The 16,242-nt window shown below is 42.3% G+C and overlaps 1 protein-coding gene and 1 long non-coding RNA gene across 2 annotated transcripts in view; one reads left to right on the top strand and one right to left on the bottom strand.

The window, feature by feature from the left end:
• map1b (microtubule-associated protein 1B) overlaps positions 1-16,242 on the top strand; it is a 76,904-nt gene that overhangs the window by 48,937 nt on the left and 11,725 nt on the right. The window lies entirely within an intron of this gene.
• On the bottom strand, positions 5,177-14,696 carry LOC134458135 (uncharacterized). Its single transcript, XR_010036534.1, has 8 exons — positions 14,277-14,696; positions 8,521-8,590; positions 8,179-8,271; positions 7,643-7,733; positions 7,380-7,455; positions 7,064-7,279; positions 6,667-6,811; positions 5,177-5,931 (listed from the first exon to the last, which is right to left on the bottom strand). It is a non-coding gene; the product is annotated as an uncharacterized LOC134458135 (long non-coding RNA).

Below are 16,242 nucleotides of genomic sequence, written 5' to 3'. Positions count from 1 at the left end.
AATTTTCAGTGATATTTATGCATTTAAAGTGGGATAAATGGATCCTAACATTATCAAACACAAGCAGGTAATTGGAGTGCTGCTGGGTCTTCACCTTTTTTCCTTGGTGCTCATCAGTGTAGGGGCTGTCAAACTTGGTCCAGGAAGACAGATGCTGAGGGAGGCATTGTAGCCAAATAAAGTAAAAAAAAAAAAAAAATGCAACCTTGAGTGCCTCGGCATCCGTCTTCCTGGATTCCTAACAGTGCTTCATTTATAACAAAACAATAATGCAAGTGGTGGTAGATCCCTTTTTAATCAATAATGGAAGCCATTATAATTATCAATATAATGAATATGCAGTTATTCATGTGGTAATTTATCCATTACTAGATACACAACACATACAAACAGTCATAAGTGCTTCAATAGACTGGCCTAACTGCATGGTTGTACCTAAACAGGAGGACTAGGGCATCGGTCTACAATCCCTTGGTGGCAAGGAAGATGGAGGCAAGGCAAACAATTACAGGCTGCCCTTTTAATGTATGCCATTGAAATGTTGACAAAATTATCCACTGTTGGCTCCTTAGTGGCACCTAGAATCCAGCTGACTAAATTATTAAGTACAAGAGGAACAGCTGTTTGTGCTTCACTGAACGTCTGTAGTCTTCTGCAGTGGGAGGCCATGGGAACAACGTTGTCCTTTTTCAGTGTTACTATCTGTCTGGCTCATTTTGCTGGACTGTCACAATCTGTTTCCACACCTAAGGGTAACATGTCGAAGACCATATCTGTTGACAAAGTCTGAGCAGCAAACAACAATTCAGGCATTCAGTATTACAAGTGGTGGGGGTGAATAACACAAGATGCCGGCGGTCATGTCGGAGTCTCCTCTTCAATGTATCCTGTCAATAACAACAAATCAAACAGAAAAATTCATGAGTCATGAATACCGGCAAAGGGGGGCTTGATATTGTAGTTTCTTAACATGGTGGGCAGTGTGGCATAATGATTAGTGAGGTGGTCTTAAAGGGACAGTTTGGTCAATTTCAACATGCAGTTGTATTGCTCACGCTACCCTTGACTTGTCAGTACCTGGTGATGCCACATTTTTCGTCTCAGCCCTTTCCGAGATATGAGCAATTCTAATGGGGGCAGCGTTTGTTTACATTTTTAGATGCGTCCAGCATCTCTATAACAGGGTCTGTCTGTCCGTCCGTCCGTCTGAAACGCTTTCATTCAATTGTTGTCCGTCTGAAACGCTTTCTTTAAATTGTTCCTTCCTGTGGCCACAAGGCGGCAGACTACGGAGTGAATGCGTGCAAGCATAGCCTTTCTATACTAAACCGGATGCTAACGTTGGCGAAAAGTAGCCTAGCCACAGGCTAACTGACAAACGTGAGGCCAACAACTCAGCCGATCGTGATGTACGCCACAAATAGACCAATCGACCTCATATTTAGACACTACAATGTTGATTTCTGCCTTCGATTTTCATCAGTTAAGAAATCTAGCGTCGGATTAACACATTATTAAGGTAGTAAAGCGAGTTGCCGCCATGTTTGTTTTCCAGAATCACCCGAGAGCTCACGTGCAGCATTCTGGGTAATTGAGTTTCACGTTATTAGCCCAATGCACAAAATGCGTGTTTTTAAAAATAATGCAGTGAGTTTAAAAAAAAATCAAACCAACTGCCATTTGGAAGGGCAATGAAAACTTTTCGTTGCGCTCAGAGAGAGTACAGGAGAGAACGCGTCTTTCGTAATTGCTTTGCAGTCGTGTGCATTTGATAAACTCTGGCACGGAAGTTCACTGCTTTGTGCCTTGACGGTGAAGCAAGCTGGTATTGAAAAAAAGTCCATAATTCACCTAAAGGGTCTGCGCATGATTCACCCAAACGGTTTTATTTATTTATTATTTGTCGATGTTTAGATTCTTTCCCACATGCACATAATGCTGAAATGGCGTGATACTAAAGGTTGTTAGGCCTAATAAATGTCTGGTAATTTGTAATGTAGCCTACTTCATCTAGGCTATGTGAAATTTCAAATCATAGCCTATGGTTCTTTTCCAAATCCAAGAATGATGATAAGCTTATTATACCCTAAACTGCAAAAAATAAAGCCATGTCTCGCCATTTTGCTGCCTTGCTGCCTGCCACAATATTTGGAGTGTCCATGATGACCAATAAACAAAAAGTACATCCTCGGGGGGCGTTGACAGGCTAGGAGGAGGCCAGGGGGGCGTTTTGGGGGAAAAATGGCATAGTTGGAACTGGCATAGAGGGACGCATCTGTTGTCCGCCTGTCGGCCTTGTTAAAAAATGAAACATAGGCCAACTCCAAATATTTTCCCAAAAGGTACTGCTGTTTACTAGTTGTCTGCTGGTGTTTTATAACCTTTTGGATGTTTTTGGGAATAAATAAAAATGTTTTTTTGAAATGTAAACAAAGAGCTGCCCCCATTACAATGACCAGGATCTCGGAAACGGCTGAAGAAGAAGAAGAAAAAATCTCAGGCACTGACAAGTCCAGGGTAGTGTGAGCATTACAACTGCATGTTGAAATTGACCAAACTGTCCCTTTAAGATCAGACTAGGGTTGCTGACTCAAATCTCTGACCACTGCATACACCTCCATCCATGCCTAAAGTGCCCTTGAGCAAGGCATATATCCCAACATTGCTTTAAGGAAGGTAAACTATACTCTTTAAATTACTGTAAGCATTACTGTAGCATCACACTGCCATAAGACTTCTGCCTTCCTACTACAAAATAATACAGGTGGCAAGATGAATGGTCACACACATGTATGAAATTTGCCTTAATTTCGACAAATAATAAATTGCCTTGCAAACACCTGTAGCTTGAAACAGACAACAACTCCACTTGACTGAACCAGGCCAATATGTATTCCTCAATTTGTCTCATTACTTAGAAAATAATATATTATAAAGTACATGTGTGTTGGGCACACCCTTGTATGTGTATTTGTGTGAAGTTAAGATATGACTTACTGTTGATTCTCTGCTCTGGCAGGATCCCTCAAAACCTGGTATTCCGTGGGTAGCAACTTTTGGGTAACTGCACCTCGAGATCCACACAGTCAATGTCCTTGATATGAAGGTCCTGTGTAGGTCCTTTACTTCAGGAGCTTGCACAAAAGGAAAAAAAGAATGTAGCTGGCAGACAAACAGTAGCCTATATTTTCGCTGGTGAACTGGTACAGTTGCATATTGTTAAGATCAAGCAAACAGACATGATCCTCATTAACATTCACACTACCTATTACAATCAGTGTGTTAACTTGTGACAACAGATTGTAGGCCTAATAGACTGCTGGATATTGTTAACACAGACCCCCCTCAATAACTCAGATGGGGTGGGGAACAGTCCTTAACTCAAACACAACATTTGGCTATGGTAAAGTACAACCAAGACATCTTTCCACAGATGATAGAACTAGCTTACCTGTCTGTGTGTCTTTGATGAAACCTTTTTGTCTGTCAGATGTGTTCTCCTAGCTTGCCAAAACAATACCTGAAGGCCTTCCCTTTGTCACGTTTCCCCCTGTGGAAAATCAGCACGTTATTCTTCAATCACAAAGCAATTAAGTCCATATAAACTAGCTTCTTAGTGTTATTTCCACATCAACGGAACAATTAATTCAACATAATTGAGCAAGTGCGTTGTGAGAGATCATCGTGGAGCTCGATTGACTGGGGATGGTTTCTCGGAATGCTCACCGCACTGAAGTGTTTGAGAATACAATCACGCACAAGAATGAGTCTCAGAAGTGTTTTCGTTGGTTTACTCGGTGTATTAACTGTCTGAATACACGGTATCAGTGTGATTCTAGTGTAGATCACTCCACCGGTATGGCACCATTAGCTCCATAACATCGATGTTATTTTAGTGCGACGCCATGCTGGTCTCGTCGAAGTGCAGTGTAATCGCTACTAATTTCCAAAGTGTAAAATTTTAACTTAAGACGCAGCATGTGTATCCTCTAGCCGCCGTACACAGCCGTTTATCTGTCATTCCCAGTCAATCAGCCCCACGTTCATCTCACACAACGTCCATGTAAACTTCAATCTTACGACCACAGACTTTGTTTAGATAGGCTAGTCAACATTAAAGACTGTAAACTGAGATTAAAAAGGGAGACGTCCGGGGCGACAGTCCATCTGTTACAATGGCAACAGGGTGAAGCGTTTACCAAATCATTACCGCCCACTGGGCAAAAAGACGTCCAAACAACGTCTTTTCCAGGTCATTGTTGGACGTCCCAGCAGGGTACCAGAATGTAACGCCAGATGACGTCTTTTTTTTTGCGTTATTATGACGTCAGGTATGAACGTCATCAGGACCTCCAGATAAGGGCAAATTCTAGTCCATATTAGGTCATTAGGGATGTCTTATCAACGTCTTTTTCGAAATTGGAATGAACCTCTCCCCCTCCTTACCTCAGTAGTGCGGCCATTACATTTATTCCATCCAAAACTCCATTTGCTAAAACGAGATAACCTAACATAGCCTCATAACAAAAGCCTAACAACCTAACAAACAGGTCAATTCTTACCCACAGACTCGTTGAATTAAGATGGCAGATTTTCAAAGCAAAAAAGTTAAACTACACTATCTTTAAAAAGTCCTTTGATGCTCCATGTATGCAACACAATGCAAAATAGCATTTCTTGTTAATTGTATCGACTGCTTCAGAACTGAAGTAACCTCATCACTGCCTCCCATTCAGATCACTCAAATGTTCTAATCTGTTGCTAAAATAAATAAAATGTCTTATAGCAAATGGGACATCACTCTTTGTGGACGTCTTTTTGACTTTAAATTAACTCTGAGTTGTCATTCAAACATTTAAGTGACAGCATTAAAAACCTTGAAACTTCTAGTTTTCAAAATATACAGACAATTATCACATGGAAAGTGACAGGGGGGGTTTACTTTTATTTAGCAAACACTTTTGTTTACAAGGTTAAATCTTCAAAAGTCTTGACTACATACCTCTGCAACGTTTTTTTTTTTTTTTTTGTAGAGTTGTGTTTACATTCAATTAAAAAAAATTGTATTACATTAACTTTACTGTCATATTCTTTTTTGTTAGGCTTTTCAGAAGAGGGGGAGATAACAAATGTGATCTTTTTCAAAGAATAATTAACACCACTGCGAATTTCATTATTATGACTCGTACACTCTCATCTCTTAACAACATTACCGGTGTATTACAAAACCCAAAAGTCTTGAAATTCGAAGTAGTGTTAAATACTCTTGAAAACTTTCTTATGAAATACTGTAGGATCCAACATATTGGAAGAAAAGACATTGTACCTTGGGTTAAGAGACAGTTCATCTGAATGAAAACTCTGCATTACATCAATGGGTCTTACATCTGCCACATCATATCATTTCACAATCGTCCAGTTTTACAACATATCTACGTAGGTGGTGTCTACATAGTAAGTCCTTGTACACTTGAACAGCCATCTTGGCTGCAAATTATCATCATATCCTGTGCATCTGACAAAGCGTGTACATGACAAAGATGCCAAACTACTTTCTTGATGTCTGTAGTAGCTATTTACATTTTGGGCATAAACACATGTTGAGTGATCACTGGGCTGCTGGGAAGCTTTGAGAGAAGTTGTAGTGCCTTTGTTCGTTTGTTGGTTGAGATGGGAACGTCATAAACATATTCAAAGAAGGTGAAAACAGAGCTGAGCTGTGCTGGATATAACAAGTTGCAGACCCAGTAAAGCTTGAACAGCTTGTCAATTGTGCAAGTCAGGCCGTCTGCAACGGGAATGGTCACACGGTCATTCCTGGCGGTTATGACAGAGTCTTCAGGTTCCCAATGCAGACCACTAGTGGTTGGGTTGTGGATTCCATCTCAGTGTCAGTAGTGCAGTGAAGAGGGATGTGAAGTTGGTTCCAGACTGAGAAGAAGTAGAAGAGGAGGAAGAAGAAGAAGGGGGAGAGAGAGAGAGAGAGAGAGAGAGAGAGAGAGAGAGACATCATCAATAATACTTAATAGCAAGTTTTACTTAACTGATTGAAAGGTATGAAGCATACCAGTCAAACTAAGTATACAGGCATGAAAACGGGTCAGGGGTGAAAAAGGTGAGAAAGGTGCGGCGTGGCGCGGTGGCACGGAGCGGCGCGTGTGTTGCAGCGGTGCGCGCGAATGTGTGGTGTGCAGTGGCGTTTTTGGGGGATAGTGTTGAGTCATACTAGGGGGGTCTGGGGGCATGGTCTCCCATGGGAGAAAATTTAGCTAAAACCGTCTTTAAATGATGAATTTTGAGCATACTGTAGCGACCCAGGGACAGTGAACATAAGAACTGCCAACCATCTTTGTTACTTCATGACTGTCATGCTGACGCAAGAAATTTAAGCGGTTAAATAAGTTGTTAAAAGGTCACTAATCATTGTGTCAAAGTGAAATTTCTGTAATGCTTTCCTATGAAAATGTATAATCAAAAATCTGCAAAAACTGTGAGGTGTGTATTCACTTTCGTGATATACTGTATATGAAATTCATTTTGCAATGCGGTATACGTATGAACTTATACAGTATAATATCAGGAAGGAGCCAAGACTGACTTGCACCAACACAGACCCACACGCAAACACACCCAAACGCAAACACACACACACACACACATTCCTACCAAAGATGTCAGCGATGCAGAGTCCTAGCTGGCCAATAGTGTGTGAGGTGTTAAGTTCCGCCTCTCCGTGCAGCAGCAGCAGGTTGGAGGGCGGGACCTTTAGCTTGACTGACAGGTCTTCCACTGCATGCTTCAGAAGCTCTGTCTGCAACACACATACACATAAATATTACTGACACACACATCAGCTGTATAGGGTTATCTATTTCCATGGCTTCCCCCAACTATAAAACAGAATTATAATACTTCCTGTAAAAAGTCTTTGACTAGGCAAAGCGCTATACAAAACAGATGTACTGCTGTGTGTGTGTGTGTGTGTGTGTGTGTGTGTGTGTGTGTGTGTACCTGTGCTAGTTGTATTTGGTGTATGTCTGGTCTGTGGCGTATCTAAGTTTACCAGTCGTGCCGGTGTGTTCTGCTGATGCTGCTGCAAGCGTTTTCATTGGCTGGTTTTCCTGCGAGGGCGTGGACTGCATACGATGGCGATGTCGGCATCGTCAGACTCCTCTCCTTCATCCTCCTCCTTTAATTGGCTAGCTGCCGCAGCAATCCCGGCCCCTCTGGTGATGGACGCAGCAGGGAGCCAAGCGCATCCAGCCTCATGTTAATCTCCCTGTCACACGCACACACACAATGTAAGGAAAGTTGACAAGTCACTGTAGAGAAAGTGTCAGTGCGTGGCATGCACACAAGTGTGTGTGTTGTGTACTCACGTTAGTTTGCGGTTGGGCCGCCGCCGTGCCTTGAGTGGTGTGGAGGGGGAGGGGGGCGGAACGCCTCAGCACAGTCCTAACACCAACACATACACACACAAGGATGCATTAACACACATCAACATGATGGATATGGTAAGCATACAGCAATAAATTGGAAAAATATTGTAGGGGCTACTATGTTGACTCATGGTCTGTGTGTGTGTGTGTGTGTGTGTGTGTGTGTGTGTGTGTGTGTGTGTGTGTGTGTACAGTACACTCACATTGTGCTTTGCATGGGTTTGGTCACCTGGTCCGAGTCATCTGAGAGTTCGGTACACTGCTTCCCTCACCATCGCTGTCGCTGTCAGAAATCTGTCAAACACACAATATACAGTCTCAAGTTTGCCGTCCGTGTTAGCTGTAACTCATCCAAATACTGCTACTTTATACAGCAGGCACATATTTACTGACCAAGTTGCTCTCTATGACAAAAGTGCTATGGGCTACTGTGACAGGTAAACAAGAAACAACAGGTTAACAACACTTGGCGCTAATTAGTTCTCTACAACTACAAACCGCTGCTGTTCCCTTCCGTTTGGGATCCATATCACCAAACTATAGTTCTCTTGAACTTAACGGCATTGTTATAAGAATATGGCTATGACAGCCTTAAATAGCAGGTTAAAATATGGTCATTGACATTTTGGTGACAAGGTCATAACTCTGTATCGCAATGAGGTCCTAACAGAGGCTCTGCATGAAAGTGTTTTTAAAGATTAAAAGAAGTTTTTAAAAGTAACTATCCTTTGAAAAATACCTGCACAAAATCAACCAGAAAAGACATCTCAGATTTTACACTGCAGCGGCTTCGGAGTCAGAAGATGTGTGAGAACTGTGTAGCACTTTTCATCTGAAAATGAGAGCAGAAAATTGTACAGCAGTACTTAAATTTCACATTTACCAAAGTCTCTGTGTTATTATAACACTATCACAGTAACATATTTATCACAATTGCATACAATACAACAATAAAAAAAATATCTAAAAAAACTAATGAAAGGAGGCAGAGGGCCTGTAAGTGGATGGCAATTAGACACATGATCACATAGACAATATGATACACACACACACACACACACACACACACACACACACTTACCATCAGTCTGATCATCCAACTGTTCAATCAGAGTAGGAGCTTGGACAGATGTGGCCACAAGACCTGGGCCCTGACGAAGAGAGAAGAGAGAGAGAGGGGGAGAGCACGTTAGTTCCCAGTGCATTGAAGGTACTTTTAAAATCCCGTAGCCATAACTGGTGTTGATACCTTGGTAGTCGCCACACTTCACACGCAGCTGTTCTACTCTGCCACATAAAACTCAAACTTTGAATCTTCTTTTCAAACGTCATGGTATCGTCACCAATTACCATTGCCTACAAAATCTCGTGCGTGGCAGTTTTATCCCTCGAACAGCGTACATCTTAGACCAGGAGCCCAGGGGGGTCAGCCTAGTTGGGAAGGTTACCAATTTTTATGGGTACTATGATGTCTGGTATGGTCCCCAGATAGAGGAACAGCACGTCTGCCGGGTTCCCTCTGGTGGGTGTGGCCAGGGGGGCTGTAAAACTGGCACCCCAAAAATGGGCTAGATCAGTTGGTGAGGTTACCACTTGGAACCTGTTGTAAATTGTTCATCATAGTCCCCTGATAGAGAAATGACCACTGCCAGACATTTTTAGTGGTGGGTTACCCCCGGCAGACGCCCCCGTATGATGACACTCCCAAAAATGGGCTAGATCAGTTGGTGAGGTTACCACTTGGAACCTGTTGTAAATTGTTTGAGATGGTCCCCTGATTGAGGAATGGCCACTGCCAGACGTTTTTGATGGTGGGCGGGGCTTGCCAGACATCATTAATTGGGGGGGTAAAAAATGGGCTAGATCAGCTGGTGAGGTTACCTCTTGAAACCTATCATGAATTGTTCATCATATTCCCCTGATAGAGAAATGACCACTGGCAGACATTTTCAGTGGTGGGGGACCCCCGCCAGACGCCCCAATATGATGACCCCCCAATATAGGCAAGGTCATTCACATAAGGTTTGAACCAGGCATGGTACAAAAGACAAACGACACACCACTTTTTTTTTGATAATTCCAACGTGGGGAATTGATTGGAAGGGTCAACATGTTCATAGAAACTTGTTGTGGGTACTTTTCAGGACAAAAATGACTTTAATTTAACAAATATTACAAATCCGGACAGGAACCAGTTTGTAGGCTTTCAAAATCAATGCAAAGATGACATGTTTCTGACTTAAAAGTGCATTGTGTAGAATGGTGGCCAGAATATTTCATTAATATTTACAAAATAATAAACCAATATGTATCATTATGAACAAAGTACAGTACGTTTTGCTGCTTAAATGTCTCTTTCAAAATGGCAGACAATGGAGAACAATGGAAAGTGCAATTTTCCTAGTCATAATGAATACTTAGAATTTGATGTTGGTAAGTATTCATAAAAAAGGTATTATTTTGAATGGGCGGTATGAATTCTGGGAAATAAACAACTAAAAATATTACCCTGGTGCACCTTTAAGTAATGCATGGAGAAATTACGCTGACATTGAAGGCCTGTGAATTCTACTAAGAAACAGCAATGTGAAATTCCCACTTTCCAGCAGTTCTGAAGATTTAGAATCAAAATACTCGACATAGGCATACACAGGACTGACATTAACAGACAGACATTGAAGTGGAAGACAGGGCTTGTAACAGTATATACGTATTGAGAAATAATTAAGTGAACAAATAAAAAACAACTGAACATTTGACACTGACCAAGAAATCCTCCCTATCCTGTTAAATTACTACCATAATGTATCATGAAGTGCTTTGAAGGGCATGTCAGACATCCAATAATACATTCATTCACCCTCCCAGGACCTCTTCTTGTTCATATAGCAAACAGTGCAAAGACATCAAGAAAGTTGTTTTAGTGGGGGTCATCTGTGTCCTAGGGCCAATCCCATTTCTACACTGCTGTTGTATTCCGCTGCTGGATGGCAAACTCTCCTATGGCCTCATCCATGTCCCTTGGTGTACTGGCATGTCTCCTAGCATCCCCTCCATGCTGTGGACTGTGGTAGGGGGCACAGCAAACCTACTTGCACAGAGCACATTATGAGACAACTCGAATGAGTGGCACTAGCTGAGCACAATGTTCATGATGGATGGGAGGAGAAATACTTGCAAGGATTGGGATTGACCCTAGAACACAGATGACCCCCACTAAAACAACTTTCTTGATGCCTTTTTTTACATGTTTGCACAGATAGACACACACCTATAGCCTACCTATGGAATTGGTGTGCACAGTGACTGCATCTTTACCTGCAGTATTCACAAGGACTGCCTGGGCCCTGTAACATACAACACACCATTATTATGCCCCCACGTGAACATGCTCTATGGGGTTAAGAACAGAACCAAATCTTAACCTTGAAGGACAACACACATCTTTTAAAAGTTACCCAACCTGTGGGGTTTTGTTAAAGTACACCAGGATAAGACGTTAACAAACTTAATATTAAACAAAGTCCAAATCATAATGCCTAGTAAATACAAAAACCCTGGCTGGTGCAGCAGCAGCCACAGGTTCAAATAGAACATCTATGAAGAACCGTCAGTTCCTTCAGCTTTTAAAGGCAGCTTGATTGCAGAGTCAGGTGCCATCAATTAAGCCACTCCTTAACACCTAATCGAGGTAAATTTGATAAGCTGGAGAACAAGGCAAAACAGGACATGCATGCAGTCTTCTTAACACCATACATGTCTTCTTGTTGCTGCTGCCCCCAAGGAAAAGACACACACAAACAAACATGGAACTGCACTATACACATAAATGGCGTGACTTTTGTCATGTGCATTACACCCCTTTTTGGTTGAAAACATTGGGGAGAAAGCCAATGCAAGTCAATTGACCTGTAGACTAGCGTTGTTCATGCTCAACATGCCGAAAATGTGTTGTGTTGCCGGCTATTCAAATAATATAGCCAAATAGCCGTGGCTGAAGCATGGACTGTGTTCATTTAGGCTAGGCGATGTAGCATGTAAGTTAATGAGACATTCGATTTGTTTTCCCCCAAAAAGGGGCTTAACACACATTCACGAGCATAGTACCCAGATGGCCGTTCATACGCATGTGACTGCAATACTCACAACAACTGCCTGGGCACCTACAATATGCAACACACCCTGCTGCTTCCAAATGTTGTGACTTGATAACTGGAACAACAAGTATTTCTTAGTACTTGTATACTGTTACTGGTCCTGTCTTGCGCTTTAATGTCTGTCTGTTAATGTTGGTCCTCCTGTATATGCCTATGTTAAAGGGGTATGCCACTAATTTGGGGCCAGTTACAATCGTTTGCCAGGGTTTATAAAGGTGGTAAAGTGTCTTATTTTTCATGTTAGGCGTTGTCTTGCTTTAAGACAAGTTAAAAGAGGGAGTATATCGCTAAGCTAGTGAAAGTCAATGGATCACAGTAGCATGTGTGATCCATTGAGTCTCACCAGCTTAAGATACTTACTCGCTCCTTAAAACAAGACAACGCCTAACATGAAAAATAAGGCACTTTACCACCTTTATAAACCCAGGGCAACGATTTTAACTGTATTCAGCCCAAAAATAGTGGCATACCCCTTTAAGTATTTTGCTTCTAAATCTTCAGAACTGCTGGAAAGTGGGAATTTCAAATTGCTGTTAACATACAGTGGTGCAGTAGTGCATAGTTGTGCAATTTCTTGGTATAAATCACAGGCCTTCAATGTCAGCGTAATTGGTCCCTGAATTGCTTATAGGTGCATTGTGTAATATATTTGTTTATTTCCCAGAATTCATACTGCCCATTCACAAATATTAGCCTACCTTTTCTGAATATTTACCACCACCATCAAATTCTAAGTATTCATTATGATTGGGGAAATTACACTTTTCATACATGTAAAGGGGGATCTCCTCAACATCTTTAGCTGCAAAACCCTATTGTACTTTGGTCATAATAGTAAATATTACTTTGTTATTTTGTAAACATTAATTAAATATTCTGGCCACCATCCTACAAAATGCACTTTTAAGTCAGAAACATGTCATCTTTGCATTGATTTTGAAAGCCTACACACTGGTTCCTGCAGGGATTTGTAATATTTGTTAAATAAAAGTCATGTTTGCCCTAAAAAGTACCCACAACAAGTTTCTATGAACATGTTGACCCTTCCAATCAATTCCCCACGTTGGAATTATCAAAAAAAGTGGTGTGCCGTTTGTCTTTTGTACCATGTCTGGTTCAAACCTTATGTGAATGACCTTGCCTATATTGGGGGGTGTCATCATATTGGGGCGTCTGGCGGGGGTCCCCCACCACTGAAAATGTCTGCCAGTGGTCATTTCTCTATCAGGGGAATATGATGAACAATTCATGATAGGTTTCAAGAGGTAACCTCACCAGCTGATCTAGCCCATTTTTTACCCCCCAATTAATGATGTCTGGCAAGCCCCGCCCACCATCAAAAACGTCTGGCAGTGGCCATTCCTCAATCAGGGGACCATCTCAAACAATTTACAACAGGTTCCAAGTGGTAACCTCACCAACTGATCTAGCCCATTTTTGGGAGTGTCATCATACGGGGGCGTCTGCCGGGGGTAACCCACCACTAAAAATGTCTGGCAGTGGTCATTTCTCTATCAGGGGACTATGATGAACAATTTACAACAGGTTCCAAGTGGTAACCTCACCAACTGATCTAGCCCATTTTTGGGGTGCCAGTTTTACAGCCCCCCTGGCCACACCCACCAGAGGGAACCCGGCAGACGTGCTGTTCCTCTATCTGGGGACCATACCAGACATCATAGTACCCATAAAAATTGGTAACCTTCCCAACTAGGCTGACCCCCCTGGGCTCCTGGTCTATCAGGGCACGTCGCACCCTCCATCTGAAACAACTGCCGGTATTTTCCCAACACACCGTCATACGAGGTCTACCGAGACAAAACACGACAGCGTTGACCAGTTGCCCAGATCTACCATATTCAACTACATACTGAAACAGTGAAAACCACGACACTTACATGGAACTACGGTTCAAAGCTTGTCTATTGACTGGCCACAACAACAACCAAGCCGACATAATGTGATTCGGAAATTCGTTTCTATCACCTTTCATCGAGCCAACACAAAACAGTGGGATACTGCTTGCTTTTACTGGTACTATCATGTACGAGGGTGGCGGATGGTCTGATTTACATGATTTGACGCAGAACTGCTTACGTTTGAAGCGCTGAAGTTTAAAATCGCCTCTATGCTAGCTAGCCCTTGCCTTGCCCCCTCCGATACCTGTTACTAGCAGCATCCACTTTTGCCCCACTACCAGTACTAGCTCTACGTCAATCCATCCGTGGTGTTTCAGTATCCTTGCACAAATCCTGTCAGACTTTCTTTCTTTTATGTTCAGAAAATAGCTTTCAAACTTCACATCAGTAAAGTGCCGCCTGATTTATTCCACACCAGCTAATTATCAGTTACCATATTAGCAACCAATGTTAGCAAACCATCCAATATCACATTTCAAACCTTTAATTTTCCCAACACAACACGTTTTAACCATTAAGTTAGTCCACATGTGAATTAAAAGAAAATAAATATAATTTATAGTGCAAGCGTTAAAGATCAATAGCTAACTGAGTATCAATAACTAGCTAAATCTGTAGGCTAGCTTAATGTTCACAGAATCACTGAGGCTGTTCCAATGTTCGTACAGCAAAACTTGTGAAGCAGGGTTTGATTTTAACCATACATTAACGGTAACACACGTAATTGTTACGAAATTATACCAATAAAGTGAATTACTTACGCCAGCCTCTCTCGGTGTCTGAAGTCAAGTCGCCGCATCTTGCATTTCCAACGGTAGAAAAGGCGGGCGGAAGTCTGCTTTCAAATGTCCACAGTCACGCGATTGGACAGCCAAACGGCCGTTAGTTTCTCACTTGTTGTAGCACGACCCAGAAATGAATCTCTTAACTTCAGGTTTCACACATTCTGTGAAATCTTACACAAAAATGACACATAATCTGTCAATGCTGTCTACACATCCCAATGTGTTATTTTTTTTGACACATCTGTTTAGGCAGTCCCCATTGGGTAAATGATTAACTATATTCAGACGTCTAATGGACCTCATAGTTTGACGTCAAAATAGTATACCTATTTTGCACGTCATTTTTGGGTACAGAACTGGTCTTAGACGGACGGACGCGATATGGACAAGATATGAACGTCTATGTGACGTTCTATGTTTAGTGGGCGTCATCTTTTAGGAATATACTTTACACACACCCTGACGTTGTTAAGAGCATGCCACTTACCATTATATGAGGTGAACCTCGTCCACTCCGAGGACCTTGTCTTGGAAGACAACACGTCGCGTTCAGCAAAAGCCATGCCTCCTGACTGCTCCGAAGACCAACTGGCACTGACGACATATTTTTTATGTTTGCTGGGTTATCGACGCCCAGTTGCATGGCAGTGAGTCCAAAATTGCTCGCCTCCTTCGCCTGGTCTACCATTAGGGCTAACAAGGGCGAGACGACTACCGGTACCACCATCGGGTTTTCAAAGAGCCCCATCATTTCGGCTACCAGTGGAGTTAACTGGTAGATAAGACTTTTGCCATAGCCTGTCGGTAACACGGCGAAAACGTCCTTCTTAAAAATGAATGAACGTAGAGCCTCCTCTTGCTCACGTTTTAACGAAAACCCCAAGTCTGATGCCAATGCAGAATCAAACGAGCGCTGTTCCATTGCCGCCGCCATGTTTCTTGTGCTTTCTCCACTGCCCAGCGTCTCACTGCTATGTCGTCACTCCCTCAAAACCCCGCCCCAGAACCCTCTGCCCCGCCCGCGTTGATTCAAAACACATCTCTGCGTTGTGATTGGTTTAGTTACCATCTTGCCAGATTTAGGGCAAGATTCAAAATGAATAGTTGTTCGATACCAGACCCACCCGCAGCTGAAAAATTTTCAGCGTCCAGCAGGTGGCGCTGGTTTACCAGGCTAGCGGCTCGTGCCAATTTGCCAAGGTGTTGCAGTCGTTCAAACCAGGAGGGCAGAAAATGAACGATAGGAGAAAAATAGATGAAGACACCAGAATTCCCAGGATTTCAGTAAAAAGTTCTTCAGATGATGCAGGTACTAACAATAGCAGAGGACAGAAACAAAGCAAAAGTTTCCCTTCATAAACAGACACGCACTGCACAGCAGCATTCATGTTTAAAACATCAGTCACACAGTCGCATTATTTTATAACCACAGCTTAGTCAAATTGTGTTTCAAATCTGATCATCTGTGACCTTAGCTAGGAATATGCACATTAGCCCCAATCATAACATGATGAGGCCGAAGTTGCGTCGCGCGCAAGGAGAGGGCAAGGGAGAACTGCGCTATTAACGCTATTTCGCTTAGCCCGTATAAATCCCGCTTAGCGCAAATGCTAACACTTTATCAACCTGTTAACTTTGTGGGGAGAAACAGTGTACATCCGTTTGCATATAGGGATTACATTTCTGCAACTTGACTTGTTCCTGTGTTTGGCTATTCCTGGTGTGGGAAGGCTGACGTCTTTGGTGTGCTGCTCACTTGTTCACTGTTATCACACGTCACTTGAAGTCAGTTTAGCAAACTAGAGCTGATTCAGTCAGGCACGTTTTGATGTGCAAGCCCTCAAGTTGCTAAAGTAAATTACACTACACTTCTGTTATTAATGATGTGAATCCTATTTATTTTGTTTCATTTCCAAATAAATGTTGGCAAAAATGCATGGAT

Source organism: Engraulis encrasicolus, chromosome 11 (genome assembly GCF_034702125.1).
Source record: "Engraulis encrasicolus isolate BLACKSEA-1 chromosome 11, IST_EnEncr_1.0, whole genome shotgun sequence".
Classification (NCBI taxonomy): Eukaryota; Metazoa; Chordata; class Actinopteri; order Clupeiformes; family Engraulidae; genus Engraulis; species Engraulis encrasicolus.
Note: the sequence above shows the minus strand (reverse complement) of the source record. Positions and strands in the feature narration are given on the sequence as shown.